The sequence below is a fragment of the Psammomys obesus genome, unplaced genomic scaffold, assembly GCF_907164565.1.
Source record: "Psammomys obesus unplaced genomic scaffold, mPsaObe1.curated_primary_1811, whole genome shotgun sequence".
NCBI classification, from domain to species: domain Eukaryota; kingdom Metazoa; phylum Chordata; class Mammalia; order Rodentia; family Muridae; genus Psammomys; species Psammomys obesus.
This window is the reverse complement of record NW_026596117.1, coordinates 27,081,208-27,105,135: the sequence shown is the minus strand read 5'-3', so window position 1 is coordinate 27,105,135 and position 23,928 is coordinate 27,081,208. Positions and strand designations below refer to the sequence as shown.

General features: G+C 43.2%; 1 protein-coding gene and 1 pseudogene across 3 annotated transcripts in view; one reads left to right on the top strand and one right to left on the bottom strand.

Moving 5' to 3' along the window:
* The window catches only part of Ntrk2 (neurotrophic receptor tyrosine kinase 2), a 297,297-nt gene that overhangs the window by 86,235 nt on the left and 187,134 nt on the right, over positions 1–23,928 (bottom strand). The gene's annotated exons all lie outside the window — the stretch shown is intronic.
* LOC129692688 (60S ribosomal protein L32-like) lies at positions 20,068–20,475 on the top strand (annotated as a pseudogene).

Genomic DNA, 23,928 nt, shown 5'->3' with positions numbered 1-23,928 from the left:
TATGATTATTTTCTTCAGTGAAGATAGTTGAACTGGGAAATGACTAGTTCACAGATAACAGCTATAGAAGACAAAAAGTTCCTTGACAGATGTAAGATGTCTTACATCTTAACCCTTAACATAGGGTTAAGAGTTTTTTAGAAGTTTGAAAAAAGGCTTTCCAGTACATGGGTGAAGGTTAGTGCATGCATCATTCAGGTTTTCCATTGTAAGCTGTGCGGGACTGAAATGTTTGTCAAAGAGTGCATTGTTGCGTGTAACAAATTATGACATTTCCAGAAGGCCAGGATGTCACTGACTTGCTCACATGCTGGATTTTCATGTGCCGACATGTCTGCACTGAAGCCCAAAGCTGAAAACTATTTAGGTCAAAACAAATGAAATTTCCATTCACTCAGGCCAAAGCAGACAGATATTTTGTTATTTGATCTTCCTAGGCTGAATATATCACTATGTCTTCTTTTCTAAGTGAAATTTCTGAATTGTAAAGGATGTGAAAGAGATAGGAGAGAGAGGAAGGGAGGGAGAGAGGGAGGAAGATAGGGAAGGAGGGTGGGAAGGAAGGAGGGAGAGAGAGAACAGTTAAAGTAGTATGTGCTCACAGCAACAGATTAAACCAAAAGCCTGATGAAAACAACTAGAACCTTCCACCCTCTTCCCTGTTTTTGCTCTCACTGACCTGGTAACCGCTGAAAACCAATTTGACTATTGGTTCTCTGGGGATGATCCCCAGGGCTATAATCAGTCTTCTTGCATTTGGCTTTCATCTCCTAGCGTAAGGCACTTCCACGGCCCTTCTACACAACTGGGAATCTGTCTGCACTCTTCCCGCCTCTCTCCTGCACCTGAGAGCTGGGTTGCTTCTAGTTCTTCTAAGTGACTTTCCCACTGTCTATTCTGGCCAGGCCTAAGGTGCTTCTCTGTATGACAGGGAGTTATTGCCTGGATGCTGTTTTCATTCCAACTGCTGCCATTTCCTTGTTTTACCTTTCCTGTATCATTGTCAAAATTGTCCCCATTGGTATTCAAATTAGAGTATGATACAACAAGAGTCTTGGGATTCTAAAAGGCAAATTTGCCCTCTCCCTTGACTTTCTCTTTCAGGAGCCCATTGTCAGGTGCTCTCAAATCCTTCTTAAGCCTGAGAATTAAAAGGTGGATGATTTCCTACTTCTTACATAAGATTCCATGCACTCTGCCCAACAGTTGGCCATAAGTCTCAGCATCTGTTTTGATAGTTTGCAGGGCAAAGCCTTTCAGAGACCTTCTGTGGCAGGTTCCTAGCTTGTTTCCTGTTTTCTTCTTTTTAAGATCTGGAAAGGACAGGAACTCCACGAGGAGAGCAACAGAATCAGAAAATTTAAACACAGGGGTCTTCCCAGAGACTCATACTCCAACCAAGGACCACACATGGAGATAACCTAGAACGCCTGCACAGATGTAGCCCATGGCAGTTTAGTGTCCAAGTGGGTTACATAGTAAAGGGAAGAGGGACTGCCTCTGACATAATCTGATTGGCCTGCTCTTTGATCACCTCCCCCTGAGGGGGAGCAGCCTTACCAGGCCACAGAAGATGACAATGCTGCCACTCCTGATGTGATCTGATAGACTAAGACCAGAAGAAAGGAGAGGAGGACCTCCCCTATCAGTGGACTTGAGGAGGGGCATGCATGAAGAAGGGGGAGGGAAGGTGGTATCAGGAGGGGAGGAGAGAGGGGCTTATGGGGGGATACAAAGTAAATAAAGTGTAATTAATAAAATAAAAAAAGGTGGATGATTGATGGAGTTTCTTGGGCTCTGACGTCAGTTATGGAGCCTCTGTGAACAGGATGTCTGACTTGAATTGAGTCATTGCACGTAGGTAGGCCTTGCTTTAGAATGAGCAAATTTACATTCGAGGCTGAAGAGAATGATGTTCTGTGGCTCTGAGGTGCATTAAACCCGGATCATTTAGAACAGTAGAGAGATGGATTTTGGGTATTCCAGGTCTCACTGAACATGGCAAGCCTATGCAGACCCCAGATTCTAAGCTGACCACACTCCACACACAAGCTTGGCACTTCATTTCCAGAAGTGCTCTGAGAGCTCATCCGTGAGGAGATCCTCTTGCCAGCCCGTCAGTGTCAAAACAAACAAACAGACACACTTTGCTCACCAACCCGAGCCCTTCTTTTTTTCAGTCTGTTTCTAAGTTTGTGCTGCCAGAAGCTTCCACAGCAGATGGAATGTTCTCAGAGAGTTCAGACAGGCTCTGGGCCTGAAGGCCTTGAACAGCCCACTCATTTAATAAGGAGAGACAGCCAGGCACCAAGTGTGTGTTCCAGAGCTGATAGGTCTCCAAACGCATCTGGCCGCCTTTAATGTGTACCGTTTTCATTATACCCCGATCCTTCTCACTGGAAGGAAACATTTGCTAAATAAACACAGCGAAACGCAGCTTAGATATGTAAGAGTGGGGTAGAGCCGGGGAGAAAATGGCTCTTTGAAATCAATGGGATGTTCTAGAGTCTGCTCTTAGCAGGAAAGGCACCTTGCCTCTGACAGTGCCATGTTTATTCCTGTGGTCCCTTGCTCATTCACACTCTCTACCTATTTTTTTTAGAAAATTTATTTCTTTTTATCTTACATACACGGATGTTTTCCTTATGTGTATCTGTATATACCACATTTGGGCAGTGCCCGCAGGGGCAGGGAGAGCGGGCCATGTCCTCTAGAACTGGAGAGACACAGTGACTAGCTACCATGTGGGTGCTGGGAGCTGAACCTCCGTCTCCCACAACACCAACAAGTGTCCTTAACCACTGAGACATCTTCCCAACCCTAGATCTGCTCTATTCTGATGAGGTGCAAAGCTCTGAGGGTCAACCGGGGCGATAAGTCCTCAGTGATAAAGGTAGTTTGTCTCTTCTTATTTTAGTGTTTGAGAATCCCATCCCTAGGTACTGTGTTCTGATAAAGCCCCTAACTCATACCCTCTCTTTTCACCCCTCCCTTAGCCTGCTATTGCTATTCTCTTCCACGTAAGTGTTATTTCTTTAAACCTACTGAGTCCAATGCTTGTACAGGCCCAGGGACACCGAGTCCACTTGGCACTGCCCAGTTTGTGTATGGCTACAGGGACAGCTATTGCTTCTGAGTTGACAGCAGATTTGTGGTGTGGGGTACGACACCCAGGTGCCTTTCCTCTCTGTCTTATGATGGGGGCTGGTTCTCTGTGCTTCTGTAATGTGGAAAGCCTTCAAACTCTGCAGTCAGCATTGCAAATTCTACTCAGAAGGCTGAAGCTAAAAAGTGAACAGCAAAGACGTGATTGTCTAAACACACAGGTTCAGCAGAGAGCATAATTCTATCCACAGGGCTCTGGGATCCTGTTGGGGATTCTGTAGGGGCTCAAAGCAATTAGCTCCCACTGCTTCCTTAGCTTGCCACAGAGTCTTGCAAGGAAGCTCCCTCCTCTGAGAGTGTCCTTCTGAAGGGAGCAGCTCAGCCTGTTGAAGTGTTTGAACGGCTGAAGTAGAAATCATCAGCTGGCACCTGTGGCTCCCCGGTGTCCGTGCAGCGCCTCAGTGGGCTTCACACTGGTGAGGAAAGCATGTGTGTTTGCCCCAATCCAAAACCCGGGCAGTGAACCAGAGGCAGGCATCCATTCTGGGGCTCGGGAGTCCTCAGCTAAGCAAGCTGCCACAGGGCTCCTGTGCTGATGTGTGAACCATGGCAGATGCTGCAGTTCTCCTCCTTCAAGCTAGCAGGGGACCAAAGAGCTCACCATTTATCCCAGCCCCAGAATGGGCCTCAGATTCACTGGGCTCCTACATAAAAAAAGCAATATGGAGAATCTGACTTCTCAGGAGCATTTAGCTGTCTGCAGAGAGAGCGGGGCGGGGGGAGGGTAACCTTGGATTGTTACTTCTCTCTGCTACAGGCTCCTACCGGAAAGTCCCCAGGATTTGGCCAGTTTTAGCTGCTAATTGACTGACATGTCACTGGCCCTGTGTGACTATAAATTAGCTAATGCCCTATACCTTGATGGCAAGGTTCACCCTCACGCAAGGACGGTCGCTGAAAAGTAGCCTGTCATAGTATGCGCATGTATCCCATGTCCAGCTTGGCTCTTGCCCATACGAGGAGGCTACACTGTGTGAGTGGCCATCTCAACTATCCCCTGCATTGAACTCATGACGGAACTGCTTAAGGGTGCCTTTCTCAGAACATGTTTCTGCCATTACTGAGGGGAGAAATTCTGCAAGACATAAAGTGCTCTTAGGTGGTGTCCCTCTGCCTTAGGGTTGTGCATGTGCAGGCAATAGAATGGAGGGTGAGAACCACGGAGGAAAGTACCCTTGGGGCAGGGCTGCAGGTCCAGGCGGTGGTGGGAACGTGAAGAATGAGCAAGATGGAAAGCTCAGGCCATTCATAACCGTCAGCCGACCACATGGCCTTCAGCAACCCACCCCTGCGTTTGTCCACTTTGATTGCTGTCCTGCCCTCAAAACTCTGCAAGTTCGTGGGGTGCTATGGAGAACAAACTGTATTCTAAATAAAAAGTACTCCCAACAATGAAATGTTCCATAAATGTTATATGGCATGACCACTGCTATTGAGCAATTTGGCACTCAAGATTCAACAGTGCCTTATGGATACATTTTATTGGTTCCATTTAATGTTAAATATCACAGACAAGCCACAATAACAACGGAGCCTTCTGTTCTTGGAGCACTTCAAAGCTTGTAAAGAACTCTCCCATGCTATTTTATTTGAACATTAAAACAACTCTGTGAAGCACGCTGTGAAAATCTCCAGAGCTCCGCTTTACAGTTGAGAAAACGGGGGTTTAAAGAGGTCATGGGCTCATCTCTACAAACCTCCAGCCTGGCTTTGGAAAGAATGTTCAATGTTCTTTACATGAAAGAGGCATGGTAGATATTCTGGAGATCAAGATAGCAAAACAAACAAAAAATTCTTTCTGGAGACAAAATTTATAGGTAAAACACGAGGGGAGCAGAGGTAGAGGTGTCAGGCAGCGGAGGATGGTGTGAGGGTGAGAGTTGATGTATTTGAAAGAGAGCTTCGGATGAGATGATGAGGGAGGCATCCATGGTGGTGTTACTAATGTTATTTCTAAAATGGGAGAAAGCTCAAAACTGTCAATTGGTTAATCACACTCTGTCTGCAGAGCAAAGGGCCTCCTGGGAGGATGGGTGACATGGGCGTATGTCCCTGTCAAGGACCAAAATGCCTCAGCCCTGTGGGAGGGGCAAAGCCTTCCCCAGGTGAGGCTCAGAGGGATGGCAAAGCCTTCCTCGGATTGGATCGCCGATGTTGTCGGTGTGGGCAAAACGTGTCCACCATTGCCTTCTCACCCTGCACGTTTACCACCTGCAGACTGCTCTTCTGCAGAAATGGCTGCCGCAGACATCAGTCCTTTTTAGCTCTGTGCTGGTAACCCACCTCCACGCCCTGCTGTATGCAAACACCCCGCTTTCCTGTTCAACCATGTATCATAAACACCTGAGCTTCTGGGGTGCTGTGGCATCGCCATCTGAGCGCGCAGCCCAGCCGGTCCAAGCTTTTCTGTGCATGTGTCTGTGATAGCCTCATTCCAGTGCAGCCCCTCCGGCTGATCCCGGAAGTCATGCAGGAATGTCAATTGCCTTCGCCATGTTTCGGTGCAGCAAGAGGCTCTTAGTAGCTGATTGTTCATGCTTTTGACTCCAAGCCTCCACAGCCATGGGCTGTTTTTCATAACACAACTGATCTCCAGTCTGGCATAAGAGCAACAGAAAGTGGACTAAGACAGATGAGAAGCCTATGTCCTAATGCGTGGCCACACAGCCTCCTGACAGCCATGGTTCTTCATGCTGCCTTTTTGTGACCCATTGTTTGCCGCTGTCCCAAAGCAAGAAGGCTAATCTCTGAGCTAGTCCCTTTCTGTGGCATGGCCAGAGGGTTTGTAGTCATGAGCATACCGGGACTATATCTGCAGCTTCCACTTTCGTGATTTGAATTAATTTAGGATTTCAATTAAGGCCCACTTCCCCTTTAAATTTCAACCGCTGGGCTGTACTTTCCACTGGTTCTCTGGCATGTGAGCTTCTCACGCATGCACATCAGCCACCTCACTTGACTCTGGCACGCGGGCCTCACACACACACCAGCCACCTCACACTTTATACTAACAGCTGCTCGCCAGTCAGTGAAGTCATCTCGCCCTGCGACGGGGATGTGTGAAAATAAGCTGTCTGGCAGGCGGCGGGCAGAGGCATGCACAGGCCAAGGAATGCAGGCAGGATTCTCCCTCCCGGGGTCTGCCGTTTAGTTGGTTCATGACACAGAAGTGAGAACAAGCTTCCCTGGGTGCAGAGCCCTGTGGAGGAAAAGCCCTGTCTGTTGATTATCATTAAATGTGATAACAACCACACGAGACTGTCACCCGTGGGTTCACACTGGTTGGACAAGGCAGAGCACCTGCTGTCATCAAAGTCAGATAGAATACCTTCCTCACACCATGGAAATATCTGTAGCAATACCAGAAGCAGAACCCCCTAGGCCAAGATGCTGGAGTCAGAGCCTTTGGGAGCTGTGAGGACTGTGGACAAGATCGGTCCTTGTCACAGCGTCCACTGGACATCACACATCTCCCTTAGCCAGTCTGTTGTGGCGTTCCATGCAAGGTGACTGCTCTGGAGCCAAGAAGCTGCCCACCCCACTTTCTCTATCACTGCCCTTGTGTAGAACCGTCACTCTATCAGAATGACATCTCTCCCAGACACAGGCAACTCAGAAATGGTGACTGAAGCCAAGTCCGTGAACGCTTCATGAGAGTTCTCGGGGATTCAGGACCTGATGAAGAGAAGGGCTTCTGAAACAGGGATGCTGGTTTGGAACCAAATGCACGTGCGTGGTGCCTAGGGCTGTACACTACCTCACAGGACATCCTCATGCCACCCAGGAGGACTTCTGTGCTCCCAACCTTATGCTTCTATTCCAGGCCAAGCAGAGCAAACAGCGGACTTGAGTGTTTAAAGAAGAAATGCTCCCTGTCCGTCTGAAGAGCCATTGGTGGTGATGGCTGCAGAGGGAGGGAGAGTCAGTTGTCCTCATGGAGGCTGTCCCTGAGAGGCTGCCGTGCTCCGAGAGATGGTTCTGCACCCGTGCACGCATAGGCAGTAATACGTGGGTTTTAGAAAAGAACGTTTGGGTTGGGAAGGAGGAGTGTTGAGGAAATAGGGGAGGAACCGGATAGAGAAGAATGGGAGTGGGTTTGATCAAATGCATGGAACTATTAAACACAGAAACATTAAGGAAAATAAATAATAAAGAAACGTGAAGTGGGAGAGAAACTACAGGACACTGAGGTAGTGGTGTCTGGGAAGTAATTAGCTGGACCAGGAGAAGGGAGAGTGACAGACTCCATACATAAGTGAGCTGGCAGCCCTAACTAATTAGCAACAATTAATTTTATGGTAGGAGCAAGAACACATGTATCATGTTCTATAAACGCTTAATAGATGTCGCCATAAATCACTCCCATCTCTCCCCCGGAAACTGAGCTTGTAAGCAGGATGACTCTAAATCTTCCAGAATTAACAAACTAGATCATGTAGGACTTGATTTTTGTTATCAAAGAAATTCCCTCCGGCCCCTTCGCCACTCAGCCAGTCACTAACGTCGGCTGTTGTATCTCAGGCCAGTCACAGTCACAGTCTGAATCTGGTACCCTGTGCATCTGGAATGAGCTTCTAGGCTGAGCCACACACCTTCCATCAGCTGACAGTGCCCGGAAGAACATCTTGGGATTTAGTGATTGGGGGATTGATTTAGTGATGTCTGCTAGGCACTGGGGTAAAGGACCCTTTTGTTGTTTGGTTTTTATCACCATGACTATTCCTTTCTGTCAATCAGTTTTCTTCAGTTCCTTGGGCAGCAACTTGCCTCTCTTCTGAGTAGGACCTGCATGAAGCTTAGCCATGTCCCTGCTGGCCCCATCTTGGAACCATTCCACCTTCTTCTTCCCAGGCTTTCAGTGGGCGGCTACTTCTGTGAGGTCAGAATAACTGTAACAAGGGTGAGCTATGATCTCAGTCCTTCCCTTTGCTACTGCCCAGCAGCTAGACCAGCTTTCATAATAAAGACAGACCCGACCACATCACTAACTACAGACTAAGAGATGTCAAAGGATGATTTCTGACCCTCCTTCCGCTAGCCTATGGACTACATCCTGCTGCTGTAAATCCAGTCACTTCCCTCATCACCTGCTTAGCAGAACATGTCTCCACTGATTTGGGATAAATGTGATGCCAATTAAAAAATAAGGAAAACGGCTCAGACTCCAGATGGTCAGAGAAATCCAAGGGAGAAAGCTAAAGGTAAGGGGCCCACCTATGATTCCTGGTAGTCACAAAAGGGTAAGATAGAGAAGCAGGGCTTCTATATCCCCAGAGAGTAGCAAGCACCCCTCATCCTCATAATGACTATAGATACAAGACAAGGAGCCCAGACTCTCATCTTCACTCTTCTCCCTCCTGGGATAACAACAGGAGAAGCCAAGTGACGTGTCATTCTATTTGCCACCTCCTCAAGGCAATGAGTCTGCCTGTTCTTCCCCTATAGTACATTGTCAAGGGAGTTACTGAGAGAAAAATAACAGAGCATCTCTACCAATCCCAACAAAACTGACCCACAGGGGACCTACAACCGCCATGTAAACCCAGTACAATAAAGAGACTCCCCTTCAGTGAGAACAAGACTGAAGAGGACCCAACCTGGCAGATCCAAGATGCTGCCACCTTCTTTCCAGAGTGACCCCAGAGGAAGCTGGGGTGGAGCCAAGAAGACATTGAGGCTCATTCAAAAGCCCCAGATACCCGGTTCTCGTGCAATGAAGATGCAGAACAATCTTAAAATAAATTGCGAAAAGCAAACAGATGTCCAGCTGAAGTGGCAGCCGAGTCAAAGTGGTGTGACAAGGGTCTGAAGGCAACTCAATTGAGCCAGCAAGAAAGCACAAATGCATGGGGAGAAGTAAGTCCCAGCCAACAAGGGAAAACAAAGAAGAGCCAGGTTCAAGTTTAAGAAATAAAAAAGTACAGTCATCAAATTTAAAACTGATAAATAGATAAGGCTGTGAAATGAGAGAGAGGGGACTTGATAAAATAAGATTTGAAAAAAAATCCAATCTGAATAATAAAAAGAAACCATACTGAAAAGAAACCTTGGAGGACTATTGTGTCTTTACAAAATATTTTACAATGATAGCAACGTATCCCTAGGGGGAGAAAAGGAAAAGAACAATGGCTGGAAAAGCAGCTGAAGGCACAACTGTCAAAGTTTCATCTATCAGACAAAACATGTAGACATGAAAATTTGAAGAGTAAACTCCAAGAAAGAGGAACCCAAGCAATACAAAGATTATGATCAAACCTCTGAAATATAAACATACAGGAGCTAAAATGCAGGAAGAGGGGTGGTGGGTAAAAGTGCTTGCCATGCAGGTATGTTTGAATGTGCAAATTCACACAACGCTGTGTGCACAGCATGAATATCTGTATGCCGGGCACTCTTACAGAAAGATGGGAGGCAGAGTCAGGAAAATTCCTGGAAGCTCCTAGACTAACTAGTGTGTTTTCTACAGCAACAAACAATAGAGTAAGGCCCTATTCCAAGTAAGGTGAAAGGCAAGAGCCAGCACTCAAGGTTGTCCTCTGACTTCCTCGTAGACACATTGGAATGGGCATAAAAACACATGCACACACAAACTACGTAAACGGTATCATCTTTCTCACAAGGAACCATGGAGACAAGGGCAGGGCAACAGAACATCACTTTAGTGATGAAAGTGAAGGACGACTCTGCTTGGCTTATTTTAGTTCATGCCTATGAACATTTGCATGTACATATGTATGAGCACCATGTATGTACAGCATCCATGAAGGCCAAAAAAAAAAAAAAAAGGTATTGAATTTCATGGAATTGGAGTTATGTGGGTGCTGAGAACCAAACCCAGGTCTTTCTTCTGTGAGAACAAGCGGCTCTTAACTGCTAAGCCATCCCTCCAGCTCCAGAGAAATGCTGCTAAGACAGACTCTTCCATCCAATAGGAACACCCCTCAAAAAGCAAGGCAAGAAGGCAACAGCACAACACATTTTTCTTCTTAAGTTTTCCAGTTCTGTTGGCAATTGAAGCAAGAAATACATTGTTGGCTGGGATTTTAAATGTATGTAGAATAAATATTTAAGACAATTATGGTATAACTGGGAAAAGGAAAACAAATGAACTAAAGTTTCTGCATTTCATTTAAACCAGTAAAATGTTAAAGCTAGCAAAAAGTGATGCTGTGTCTTTATTAGATACCCAAAGCATCCAGTTAAAAAAAAAAAACATATTCCAAATACCAACTGGAAAATATGGATAATTGCCATGATTTTTTTTAATGTTTTATAAACCCCAAATTAAAAAAAAAAAAAAACAAACCTAAGGAAACAAAAAAACCCACAGAAGAGAAGAGAACTCAAAAGTAAAATGCATGCTAACATATCAATAGCTGTCTTAAGTAGAGTGACCTAAATATATTTCTTAAAAGATGTAAATGGACAAATTATAATGTCCCTGAACCACCAACCAAAGAGCATGCCCGGGCTGGATCTAGACCCCTACATGTATGTAGCAGATGTGTAGCCTGGTCATTATGTGGTCCTCTAATGAGGGGAATGGAGGCTGTCTCTGACGTCGCCTGCCTTTGGGTCCCTGTCTCCTCTCTGGGCTGCCTTGTCTGGCCTCAGTGAGAGGGGAAGCACTTACTCCTGTTGTGACTTGAGGTGCCAGGGTGGGTTGGTACCCATTGGAGGCCTCCTTTTCTCTGAGAAGGAGATGGAGGGATGGGGCATGAGGGTGGGACTGGGAGGAGAGGAGGGATGGGGCTGGGACTGTAAAGTACTCACATACATACATGCATACATATGGGTGGGGAGATATGTCAACTTTATGCTAGCTGCAAACTCACTTCAAACATGACATAGGTTGGAAAGAAAAGAGTAGAAGATGTGCTGCAGACACAATAATCAGATAGTAAACAAAAATAATTATCAGAGAGGGAGAAGGATATTAAAAGTGATAAGTGAGTTAATTTGTCAAAAGACATAGCAAAGCTAAATGTGAATAGCAATAAAAGATATGATAATGAGTAAGGGAAAAAGTGATACTGGAAAGCATTGAGCCACGGTTAAAACTGAAGCCTTCCATGCCTTTCAGGAGTTGGTTAAGAAAAAAAAGATACAGAAAAATGTAAAATGTGGCTGTATTATAAGGACTTAGAGAAAACTGATTGACATTTATCAAGGTACTGCCCTCAGCAGCATCAGAGCACACATTGTTCGTATGTGCTCACAGAATGTGTCCAAAGACCATATCCTGAACCATACAGCAAGGGAGAGCAAATCTAAATAAACTAAGAGCTCACAGAGTGTGTTCTCCGACCATGGGGAAATTAGGAATCCTAACAGAATGACAACAGGAAAGTCGAAGAGCTTGGCGGTTGGTAGCTGCTGCAGGAGGGAGAGTCAGCTTTCCCTGGAGAGGGCCCTGAAAAGGTGGCCATGTTCCAATGGATACTCTACATTCATTCACCAACTGGCAGCACTAAACACTACATGATGTTGGGGGAGGTAGGGCGGCAGAGGATAGGGAGGCCTTGGGGAGAAGAGAGTGGGTGCGCATTGCTCAAAATGCATCATTGTATCTATGTACAAAATTTTTTAACACTGATTTTTTTCTTTTAGGAAAAAAAGACAAAAACATTAAAAATATATAGCAGCAAATGAAAATGAAAAGGTAACTTATTTGTGAGGCACAGGTAAAGCAATGGTAAGAAAAGTGAAAACAGGAATCGCCACATTGAGAAGAGACCCTCTCCTGCACTTCTCAATCGATGTTGCTCCCATTTCGGATGAGTGAGGGCCTGCCAGTCCCTGGATATGGACTCCCTCCACCCCACTTATCACCCAGCTCCTAGTACTGACTAGTAAGTGGTCACCAGCTTCTTAGGCCCCTGACACACTTCTATAGTTCCCCTAGTTTCTGTGCAGACAAATAAGAAATCCCCAGACCATCACCCAGACCACACTTCAAACAACTAACCTTAAATGTACAAATATAAATGCAAAAACAGAAATAGCATGAAAACACAAGACAACATGTCTCTTCCAGAATAATAATCCTATAGTAGTAAAAAAAGACCTGGAAGAGCATTAAGACAAAAGACCCAAAGTGATAACAACCATGTTCAAACAACTCAAAAAGGAAAAACAACAAAGAAAAAACAAAAAACAAAGATCTGAGTTTGATATGGAAATCAATACTAGATATAAAATTGAGTTCAATAAAAAGAATTGATTTAAAAAAAACACACTTAAATGTGCTGAAAATGAAAAACTCAATAAGACAAATGAGAACTTCACAAATAAAAGGAGTATCATGGAAAACAGAGGCCAGAACTGGAAGACAAAGTATAGGAACCAGATTACCCATGAAGGTCATTGAGAAATGTGTTAAAATTCATTAAGGAAATATGGGAGAGCTTTAGGACACCCTCAAAGACCTGGCTTTCAGATAATGAGCATAAAAGACTATTATACTAAAGGCATAGAATATATTTTCAATAAAATCATGGAAGAAAAATTCCAACAACAAGAGAAAGAAATGCTTCTAAAGGTGCAAGAGGCATACACAATTCTAAACAGAAATGACAAAAGAAAAGTAAACTCTCCCTGACATAGTATAGTTAAAACGTGAAAGTATAGAATAAAGAAAGGGTATTGAAAGCTACAAAAAAGATCAAGTTACTTAGAAAGGCAGGCCTATCAAAATAACACCTGACTATTTGACAGAGACTCTTAAAGCCAAATGGCCTGGAAAAATATATTACAAGTTCTGAAAGATCAAAACTATCAGCTGAGTCTATTATATTCAGCATAATTGCTCACTAAGATCGAAGCTGAACTAAAAACCTTTCAAAATGAAAACCAATCACAAGAATTTATACCCACTAAGATATTTCTACAGAGGATACTGAAAGAAATACTTTAATCTGAACAGGTAAATAAAATCAAGAACTCACCAGGAATAAATAAAAGAATACCAGAACAATTGACCAAAGGATGTCAAATAAAGCATCACAGACCAACAAAATGACAGTAATTAATACATGTTGTTCAATAATAACTTAATATTAATGACATCAATTTCCCAATAAAATGGCACAAACTAGCAGATTGAATAAGAAAAATAGGATTTATTCTTTTGCTGCTTCTAAGAAACACTCCTTACCATCAGTGATAGATGCCACCTTAAAGTAAAAAAGATGGAAAAAGATATCCCAAGCAAATGGATCTTTTCTAAAAGCAGATGTAGCCAGGCAGCGGTGGCCCAGGCCTTTAATCCCAGAATTTGGGAGGCAGAAGGAAGGAAAGCAAGCAGATTTTACCATATGGTAAAAGAAACTTCAAACCAAAACTAGAGAGAAGAGACATAGAAGGCCATTTCCTACTCATCAAAGATTAATCTATTAAGAGGATATTACAATTTAAGCATATACAGGACAACACAGGTACACCCAGTTGAGTAAGACAAATACTACTAGATATAAAACAACAGATTAACCCAATAAAGCAACAGTGGAGAGTTTGATACCATACTGTCACCAATAAACAAGTCTTCTAGACGAAAAGAAATGAAAAAGAAAAGAAAAGAAAACATTGGAGTTAAATGACACATAAATCAAATGGACCTAACATAGCTATAGAGCATTTCATCCAAACACTAAAAAAATACAAATTTTTCTCAGCAGCCCATAGAACTTCCTCCAAAACTGATCGAATTTTAGGACATAAAGTATATCTCAACAGATATACATTGAAATATCAATGTATTCTGTTAGATCACAATGGAATAAATCTAGATATGAAAAGCAATAGAAACTGTAGAAATTACAAAACTGATGAAAACTAGACAAGCATTTCCAGCAAAATCAGGAAGAAGACAAGGGTGTCCACCATCTCCACTCCTGTTCAGTATAGTGCTTGAAGTCTTAGCTAGAAGAAGAGGTAAGGAAAGGAGATCAAAGGGATACAAATAGAAAAGGAAGAAGTCAAAGTATCTTTATTTGCAGGTATGATTCTATGTATAAAAGAACTTAAAGATCCCACCAGAAAACTATAGCTGATAAACACATTCAGCAAAGTAAGAGCATATGAAATTAAAATCAAGAAATCGTTAGTTTATTATAATACAATATCAAATATATTAAGGAAGGAGTTAGTAAAACAAACTCGTACACATTTGCCTCAAAAAATCTTGGAATAAATTTAGTCAAGAAAATGAAAAACTCATACAATGAAAGCTATAAGAAACTGAAGAAAGAAATTGAAGATAGAAAGACCTCCCATGCTCATGGACTGGTAGGATGAATACTGTGAAAATGTCCATCTTCCCAAATGCAATCTACACATTCAATGAAATCCTTACCAAAATTCCAATGTAACAGAACTGAAAAAAAAAAAATATTTCCCCCAAAAGTATGAAACTACAAAAGACCCAGCAGAGCCAAAATGATCCAGAATAATAAAAACATTTTGAGAGGTATTACCATCTCTGATTTGAAGTTGTATTGCAGGGCAATCGTAAGAAAAGCAGCATGGTACTACTGTGAAAAGAGACAGATCAGTCAGTCAATAGAACAGAACCGGAAACTCTAATGTAACTCAAGACTCCACAGCTACAATTTTTATAAAGGAGCCAACAACACACATTGCAGAAAAGACAGCATCATCAACAAATGGTGCTAGTCAGACTGGAAAGCTACAGGTAGAAGAATGGAACTAAACCCTTATCTCTCACCCTGAACAAAACTCAGTTCCAAATGTATAAAGGATACAGACTTAGATCTAGTAGCCCAAATCTGTTAGAGAAGAGAGTCAGGATTGCTTGTCAACTTATTGTCATAGGGAATAACTTTCTGAACCGGACCCCAGTAGTTCAGATATTAATACCAACAATTAGTAAACGGAACCTCATGAAACTAAAATCTTTCATACATTTCCTATTAGATGTATATCTGGTAAAGAATTTTTCCCACTTTGTAGGCTGCTATATCACTTAATAAAAGGTTGGTGTCTAGAACATAGAAATAATTAAAAAACTAAACTCCACCAAAACAAACAAACCACTTTACAAATGAGGAAGGGAATTAAACACAGAGTTCTCAAAAGATAAACTACAAAAGCTAGAGGAATGTTTTTTAAGATGTTCAACACCCTCAGCCATCAGAGAAATACAAATTAAAGCTGCTGTCATATTTCATCTTACCATAGTGAGAATGGCTAAAGACTAAGAAAGCAAATGACAACAAATGTGGCGTGGGTGTGGGAAAGGAAAATACTTGTTCACTGCTGGTGGGAGTGAGAACGGGTGCAGTCAGTGTGGAAATCAATGTGGAGGTTCCTTCCTCATAAAGCTACAAATAGCTCTACCACGCAGACCCTCCATAGCTCCCTTGGGCACATGCTCATAGGACTCTGCATCTACTAGCTGCTGTTTTACGCTCACTGCCACTCTATTCACAATATGCTAAAACAGAAACAACCTATACATCCATCAACTGAAGAATGAGTACAGAAAACGTGATCCGCACACACAATGGGAAATTATTCATCTCTAAAGAAAAAAAATGATGTTATGAAACTATCAGGCAAATGAACGACTACATGTTCTCTCTCCTATGTGAATGCTGTATTTCAATCTTTACACATGTGTGTTTAAATTGGTGTACCCACAGGAGTAGGGAAATTAGTGAGGGTCCATCGGGGGGCTTCAAAGGAGGGGGATAGAACACAGGTAGAATGAAGAGGAAAGGGGGAACAATGGAAAAAGAAGGGTTAAGTGGGGTGGTCAATGGAAGCTCTGGGAAGAGCAGGGAGTATGAGGAAGGACACTGACAACTTTTCCAAATTCTGTATGAAACATTCTACTGTAGAAGCTTCCTAAAATATACACATAGATGACATAAGCATAGATACAGGCATAGACGAAAAGAAATTAAATGGAGTTACCCTATAACAGGGGGACAATTGCCCCCCAGATACCACATGCTATCAAATAAGAAGCCCAGAGCCAGGCAGAGGTTACTTCTTTTCAAGTTGGTGGTCAGTGAGTTGCCACACATTACAGGACATTACCATTGCTTTTATTTGTACCCCCAATGCAGCACTTAACAGGAAGACCCTCTCACTGAAGATGCCACACACCTGAGCCAGGGAACCTTGAGAAAGCAAGCTGATGTTGATCTGGAAGCTTCATTTCTACTGGCTACTATGAATGCTGTGAATGCTACTATGGTGCTATGAATGCTACTATGGTGCTATGAATGCTACTGTATTTAACGGTTTGTTAAAAATGGACACTGTTACCAAATTGTGAACTCCGATAGCTACAGCCACAGCTGTCCTTGCAATGTATTCTCACTGCTGTAACAGTGGCACAGTGCTACCGGAATAACCAACTACTTTCTGGTGAGATTTAAAACTTATGCCACACTATGGAACTGTGTCTAGTACTGTTAATTGTATCAAAAACTCATGGTTGGATAGAACTTAAAGGGAGAACCTATCATTATTATTCTGCTAATAGACCTGATAATAAATTCCCCCTTAAATTCTTCCCTTTGTTCCCATAGATTATTGTATCTTTCAACTCCCAGCAGAGAACTGTAGATGACAGCTAATCGTAGAGCAGAGAACAAGAAACTGTGAAGTGCTCAGCTCTGCATGGGGCTTCTATGTCATAGCCCTCCCCTGAAGGAAGAGGAGACAGGAAGATTGTAAGAATCAGGTAAAGAATGCCTGCCAGGGAAACAGTATTTGCTGGACACAAGGCCTTTGCATCTGTGTGGGGGGCTTCTGACTGTCCACCTCTCGCTGAGGAACCGTTTGTAACTGATGGCTGCTGGGGAAGGGGGAGGCTGTGTTCTTCAGGGATGCTGTTCCTGAGAGGCTACCCTGTGCTCCCGTGGGTGGCACCTCCAGGAAACACTAAGTGGACTCAGTGACATGAGGAAGGAGTGGTGGTCATGGGGAGTAAAGGAGACACTGGGTGGGGTTGGTCAAAATGCATTGTACATACGTATGGAGTTCTTAAGCAACAAACAAGCAGAGCGCAAACCCAGATCTCAAGAAATTAGAGAAGGAGCTCTGTAGACTCCCGAGAAAGCAAAGGAGGGAGAGGTTTTCAAGGAGAACAGAAATCAATAAAACTGAAAAGAAAATTCCTTGAAAGAAAATGAAGATGGGTAAGCTCCTGGGGAGATAGAAGGCAAACTATATGTGCTAGGAAGAAAATTCTGGGGGGAGTGGGGGGACAGGAGGATGGTCAGGGCCACGAGGGATGCTTGGCAGTTCTACACATGACCCCCCCGCCATGTTTGTGATAAGCACTCACTTCTGCATATGCCACACCTAACCGATTAAACAGATGCTCTCAATGGTGCTGTAGGGATTTAGTAACTAACAAAGCCCAAAGATAATCTTGGCTTACAGTTCCACTAACCATCTTACTATTTAATACAATTCCACACAATCTCTCAAAGGATCCAGGAGCAGAGGGAGCCATCTATCACAGCCCTTCACTCAATCACAGTTTTCAGCATTCAAATCCCGCCCAAGAGTTTTCAGGTACACACACGATTTTTTTTTTTTTGGTGGGGGGGGCGGAATTTAAGATGGTATTGTGTTTTTAGTTTGGGTGTCGCTCTGTGTTAGCTTAAGGAAACACAACACACTTCATGTTTGTTTGTAGCCTTCAGCTTCGTTAGATGAGCTTATTTCAGGAGGTTTTTTGGTAGATTTTTTCAGAAGTTTGTATGCAGATGTTTCAAGCCTCTTTGACTCAGAACTCTTTTTTTATCTCTTCCTCTTCTGTCTGCCTGGTTGTTGTTCCTGTGCACCGCAAATGCGAGATCCGAGAGGCCTGCTTGGTGCATAGTCTTAGAGGGAACCAGTAAATGCGACGTTAATTCGGCAGCTGCTTGCATGGCTGCCCCTTCAAGCTTAGGACATGACTCCAGTAAACTAGCTTTGCATTTTCTTAGGAATTCTAACTTTCCAGGTGCTGACAATTGCCAAATGCTTTGTCTGCAATAGTTGATAAGGTTAGGTCAATTTTCTTGTTGAGTCTTTAAACCCAATGGTGGCATTTAATAGAATTTTGAATACTGACCTAGTCTTACATCTCTAGAGTAAATCTCACATGGCCCTAATGTTTTTGTGTATTGGTGGATGTTTTTGCTTACAGCTTGTAAAGAGTTTTTGCAGCTATATTCAGAGGGATGCTTGTCATTTTCTTTTTTGCATTGTTTTTATCAGTTTACGGCTTCTCCTCCTGAAGACACGGTTCGTACAATCTCAGCGTGTGGTCTCATTGGCAATGGAGTTTTTGTAAGTTCAATTCAAGTGAGATAAGGCCATTCTGGATTAGAGTAGTCATTAACTCTGAAAATGAGTGTCTTTATAAAAGACAGAAAAAAGAATGGAGAGAGAGACTCTGTGAACTGAGGAGACACTGGTATGAAGGACAGAAAGGCAAGAGGCGCTGGGGTCAGCAGCAGCTGTAGGAAGCAAGAAGATTCTCCCATGGAGCTGCAGAAAGGGAAGTGTCCCGATGCAATGGACTTCTGGCTCTTGGCTTCGGAAACTGTGGCATTAGGCGCCGACGCTGTCTTAAGTGCCCGGTTCACAGGAACTTGTTATAGGAGCCCTGGGATAGTGGTGGTGTAAGGCTTTCAACCAATGGTACCGGGACAATTGGATACACATGCACAAAGACTCAACCTGTGCCCTAAGTGTCATATCTTATACAAAAAAATGGTAACAAAAAAAAAGAATTATACCGTAAATATGAGGAATAAAATTATAGAGCTTCAATAGAAATAAATCTCGTAGAGATAATCTTCATGGCCTCAGACTAGATATAGAATTTCTAGTCACCAAGCATAATACATAAAAGGGAACTATAACTAACTCGACTTTGTCATGATTTAAAAAAAAAATTCTCTATTCTGCAAAAACTATTCTAGTAAGGGAGTGCAAAGCCGGCCTGCACGACTACACACGTGTGGAAGCCATGTCTAACAAAGGACTAGTGCACAGACTACACAAAGAACTCTCCAAAAGCCAAGCTTGAAAACAGCAATCCAACTACAATGGGCAACAGGCAGAATTTGATCAGAGGAGAGAGCTAGTGCTGACAGCCACCGTGGTGCAACGCTGCTGTGTCAAATCTACAGCCAGCTGGGAAGCTGTCTAGGAAACTTCTCAGTCCAACAGCAAACTGCAAAGCCCACCCAGATCTCCTACCCACCAATAATCGTAAAGCTCTGGATACTTTCCCTGAAGGAGTGAAACTTACAAATCCACACTGAGCACAAATACCCATATGATCCTTATCCAGAACAGCTCTGTGATTGATTGCAAATCTTCGCTCTCACCTCAACTTGATATGGAATCACCATGGAAACACAGTCCTGGATGTGTCTGTGAGTTTCCAGAAAGGTTTAGCTGAGATGGCAAGACCCACCCAGAGTGTGGGCAGTGCTTATCTTAGGGGCTGCTGGGGTCCTGGACTAAATGAAAAGAAGGGGGGGAAAGAGCTAGTGCTCACCTTTTCCTCCCTCCTGACTCACACTCCTGACTTTCCTGTCAGGATGAGCTGAACCTTCCAACTGTAAGCCAAAAGGCCCCTTTCTTCCTTAGGTTGCTCTTTTCAGGTATTTTCTCAGAATGACGGGAAAAGTATCTAACACAAGCCCCAAAGAAGACATGTCCTGCTTTCAATAGCTGAAAATTTAAACAAGCTGTGCTAGATCTATTCTGTGTGCCACTGTCCAGTATAAATAGAAACAAACTATTGATGCAGAAAGTAGATGAAAAATCTACCAAGTGAATTTTTTTAAATGCTAAGCTACGAACATTCTTGAAATACTGAAGCCATAAAAGTAGAGGAGAGGCCATCTCTTTTGCAGTATCATGACTGCCTTCCGGCCTCTGGTGAAGCCCAGGGTCATCCAAAAGAGGACTAAGAAGTTCATCAGGCACCAGTCAGACTGATTTGTCAAAATTAAGAGAAACTAGTGAAAACCCAGAGGTATCGACAACAGGGTTCAGAGAAGATTCAAGGGCCAGATCCTGATGCCCAACATCGGTTACGGGAGCAACAAGAAAACCAAGCACACGCTGCCTAGTGACTTCCAGACATTTCTGGTCCACAGTGTCAAGCAGCTGGAAGGGCTGCTGACGTGCAACAAATCTTACTGTGCTGAGATTGCTCACAGTGTTTCCTCCAAGAACCGGAAAGCCATCTTAGAAAGAGCAGCACAGTTGGCCATCAGAGTCACCAATCCCAAAGCCAGGCTGCGCAGAGAAGAAAATGCTTAGATGGCTTGTGTCTGTGTTTTATTTGTGTTTAAAATAAAACCACAAAAAAAAGAAAAGGAAAAATAAAAGAAAAGGAAAATGAAATAAAGAAGAGAGTAGTGGCTACTACTAAGGGACTATGGAGAGATATGTGGAGACTGGGGAGGAAAATGACTGAGTCAGTAAAAGAACAAGGCAAGGCATCCCCATAGAGCAGCGACTCTGCACATTGGTGTGAATGTCCCGGGTGTGATATTGTACTGTACATAGGTAAGGTGTTGCCAAGGAGAGAATATGGATGAAGAGCATGGCCTCCTGCTGTTTTTCTTGCTTGCAACCACATATATGCGTACAGTTTTTTTTTTTTCAAGTGAAACATAACTTGAAGAACACACCTATTCTCTCAACACTGGACACTGGAAGCAGTGAGATCATAAGTCGGCAGAGACCTTATTTTAGCAAAATAAAACATAAATCATAAGAGATGTGAGCGTGCTACCGGAAATATTTGCAATAAGAACAAGACGTTATTTGCTGGTAAGGAGAGCCAAGCAACAGAATTCTGCCACTCATTATTGACAATCATGGATTTGGCCCCACCTGCATCGTAAGTGTGCTCCCCCCGGGGCCTGGCTCATATCTTATTTATCTATAAATCTCCCACAGTGCCTAGCAAGCACCCTGCTATGTAATGAGTGCTGCATGAATGTTTGTTGACTTAATGTTTTATCAGCAATACACGGGTATGTGTGTCATATGCTGTTAAAACACTGCCTGCTGCAAAGGAGAAAAAAACCATTAAAGAAATGAGTCATTGCATGAATTAATGCCATTCTTTTAAAAGCAATTAAAGCCCTTTGTTTTGAAACTAGTCTTTAGTGTGTTGTCTTTTTCTTTCTTTTTTTTTTTCTCTCCCTCTCTGTTACTTTATGATTACAAGTGTAATAGATGGCCATGGCGGGAAAGGTTTAAGTTTGGAGAGAGGCTGCAGGAGTCATTTCTCTCATGTGGCCTGATTCCAAAGCACTTGGCCTTGGTTCTCCTGTTCACAGAGCCACTGGCTCATCCAATAGCTTGAGACTCTATCAAGGGCAGCGGAAGGAGGTAGCCCTGCTTCCTACATACCCTCTATAGTGAAAGGGACTCTTTCATTTGAAGGCGCTGGCTCTTCAAATAAATAGAGCCCCCTTACTTCTCTTTCCCAGTGGCCAGTAATAAAATAACTGCAACTCTCTGTGCTCTGGCATCTTAAAGGGGCATTTGTTCCCTCAGCAGTGGTAAACACAGCTTAGCATCTCCCCGACTGGAAAGGTATCAGAAAACATCTCTGGAATGCAATCCCTGCTCAGGGCACAGAAGCCACAGAGAGGGAAGGACCAGCATCCAGAGGATGTGTGCACTGAGGATTTCGGAGCTACAAACTTGGGGGAAGACTTAGATGTGCCGAAAGCAGAGCAACTAAATGGGCAGCATGGGATGAGACTCAGGCCACAACCATCTCATATGAGAGTCAAATACATCATCTCATACTCATATTGTAGGAAAACTAGAAAGGGAAAACAAATACATTCTTGAAAAAAAAATGTTCCATTTCTTCAAAGACATCCAAACAGCCCATCCCCTTATCAGCAGCCCTGTATTCTCTCTATTTCTTTATGTCGGCTGCAACATTTAGCCACTAACATAAATGGGACCCAACGAAGCTTCTAGGATTACTGTCAGGTAGCTACAAAACCACATGCACTATTTTGTATTGAAAGAGAAGCAAAGCAACCTCCATTCCACCATTGTCACTGTTGGTGTCACGGAATCAAAGAGCCAGACTTTCAGCCAAACTCAAAGTGCAACCCCACAGGCAACCCCTTATCTGCTTCACCCTATGAAAGTGTCCATGACTTTGAGAAGAACTATGGAGCCCATCAAAAGAAACACATGCATCCCAGGGGGTGAGGGCCTTGAACTGTGCTCACACACCCAAATTCGTGCAGTAGCCCTGGCTGCATCTCTGTATCAGAACTTGAGAAGACTTACCTCCACAAACAAAGTTATATGTGTGTCAAGTTAGTATTCGTGGAAGGTAATATTAAAATATATTTTACAGTTTGGAGGAGATTTTTGTTTCAATACAACAAACACTGGGTCCATATTTATTCTGTCCTATATACTCTTAACTTCATTTTAGTTTATATACATGCTTTGATGTCCACAAATACATAGTTTGTCACTGAGTTACATAATTGGTCAAAGTTTTCTAAATTTTAACTCTGTGTATGTGTGTGTGTGTGTGTGTGTGTGTGTGTGTGTGTGTGTGTGTGCACTGCCCACAGAGGCCAGAAGAGGGCACTGGAGTCCCTTGTGAGCACTTGGGTGCTGGAAACCAAATTCACCTCTAGAGGACTATTAAGAGATCTCAACCTCCAATCCATCTCTCCAGCCCCCACTTTTTTGCTTGGTTTATTTTTTCTTTCTTTTAAACAGAGCATTCTTTAAAATTAATTTCATAAAAAGAAAAGTCAAAAATAAAACAAAACAAAAAATCCCCCCCCCACACACAGAGCATTTCTGCAGTAGGGAGAATGCAGAGGGAACAGTGCAGGAGCTGTGGGCAGCGGTTTTCAGAAGGGTCTACAGAATCTAGGATGGACACAGACCTTCTAGTAGACCTTGACATCAGCAGGAAGTAGTCTAAAGATGTCAACGCTCCTTCTCCGCCCTAGTCTTCTTTCTCTCCTACCTAGTATTGGGAGGTTGGAAGGGTAAGGGTGGTGTAGGAAGGTAGATAAAAGTACCCAATAAAGTAGGCAAAGCCTTGGTGACATGCTCTCACCCCATCACCTGCCCCTGGAGCTACAGAACTGAGTGGGCTCTACCTCACAAGTCACACTTGATCCCCGGGAGGCCTGGGGTACTGTCACCTGCTCCTTCATGTTCCTGTTATCGTTGAGGTTTGATGAGACTTTCTGTCCCATCATCTTCCTCTCCTTGCTAATCTGAAACTCTAAGGTCCCCAAACCTTACACTCCAAAACCACTGCTCTCTCTCTTTAAAAACTCTGTCATGCCATGGTTACACGCCTCTCTCCAACAGCAACTCTGCCCCCACAGCTCTTCCAAGGTCCACTTTCCAAGGTTCAGTGTCCTTCAGGATGAAAGCCTTTGATGGAAAGACCCACAGCCCTTATGCATCTTTGCCCATTCTGGGCCTGGGTCTTCTTTTCTGTATATCTACCTTTCTCATTGTTCACAGGTACACATCTGGATTAAAACAAGGCACCAAAATGGTAGATTTTCTCTCATATGCAGAATCTGGACTTAGATAGATAGAAAGATAAATAGATGATAGATAATAAATAGATAGATGATAGATAGATAGATAGATAGATAGATAGATAGATAGATAGATAGATGGATGGATGGATGGATGGATGGATAGATAGATAGATAGATAGATAGATAGATAGATAGATAGATAGAT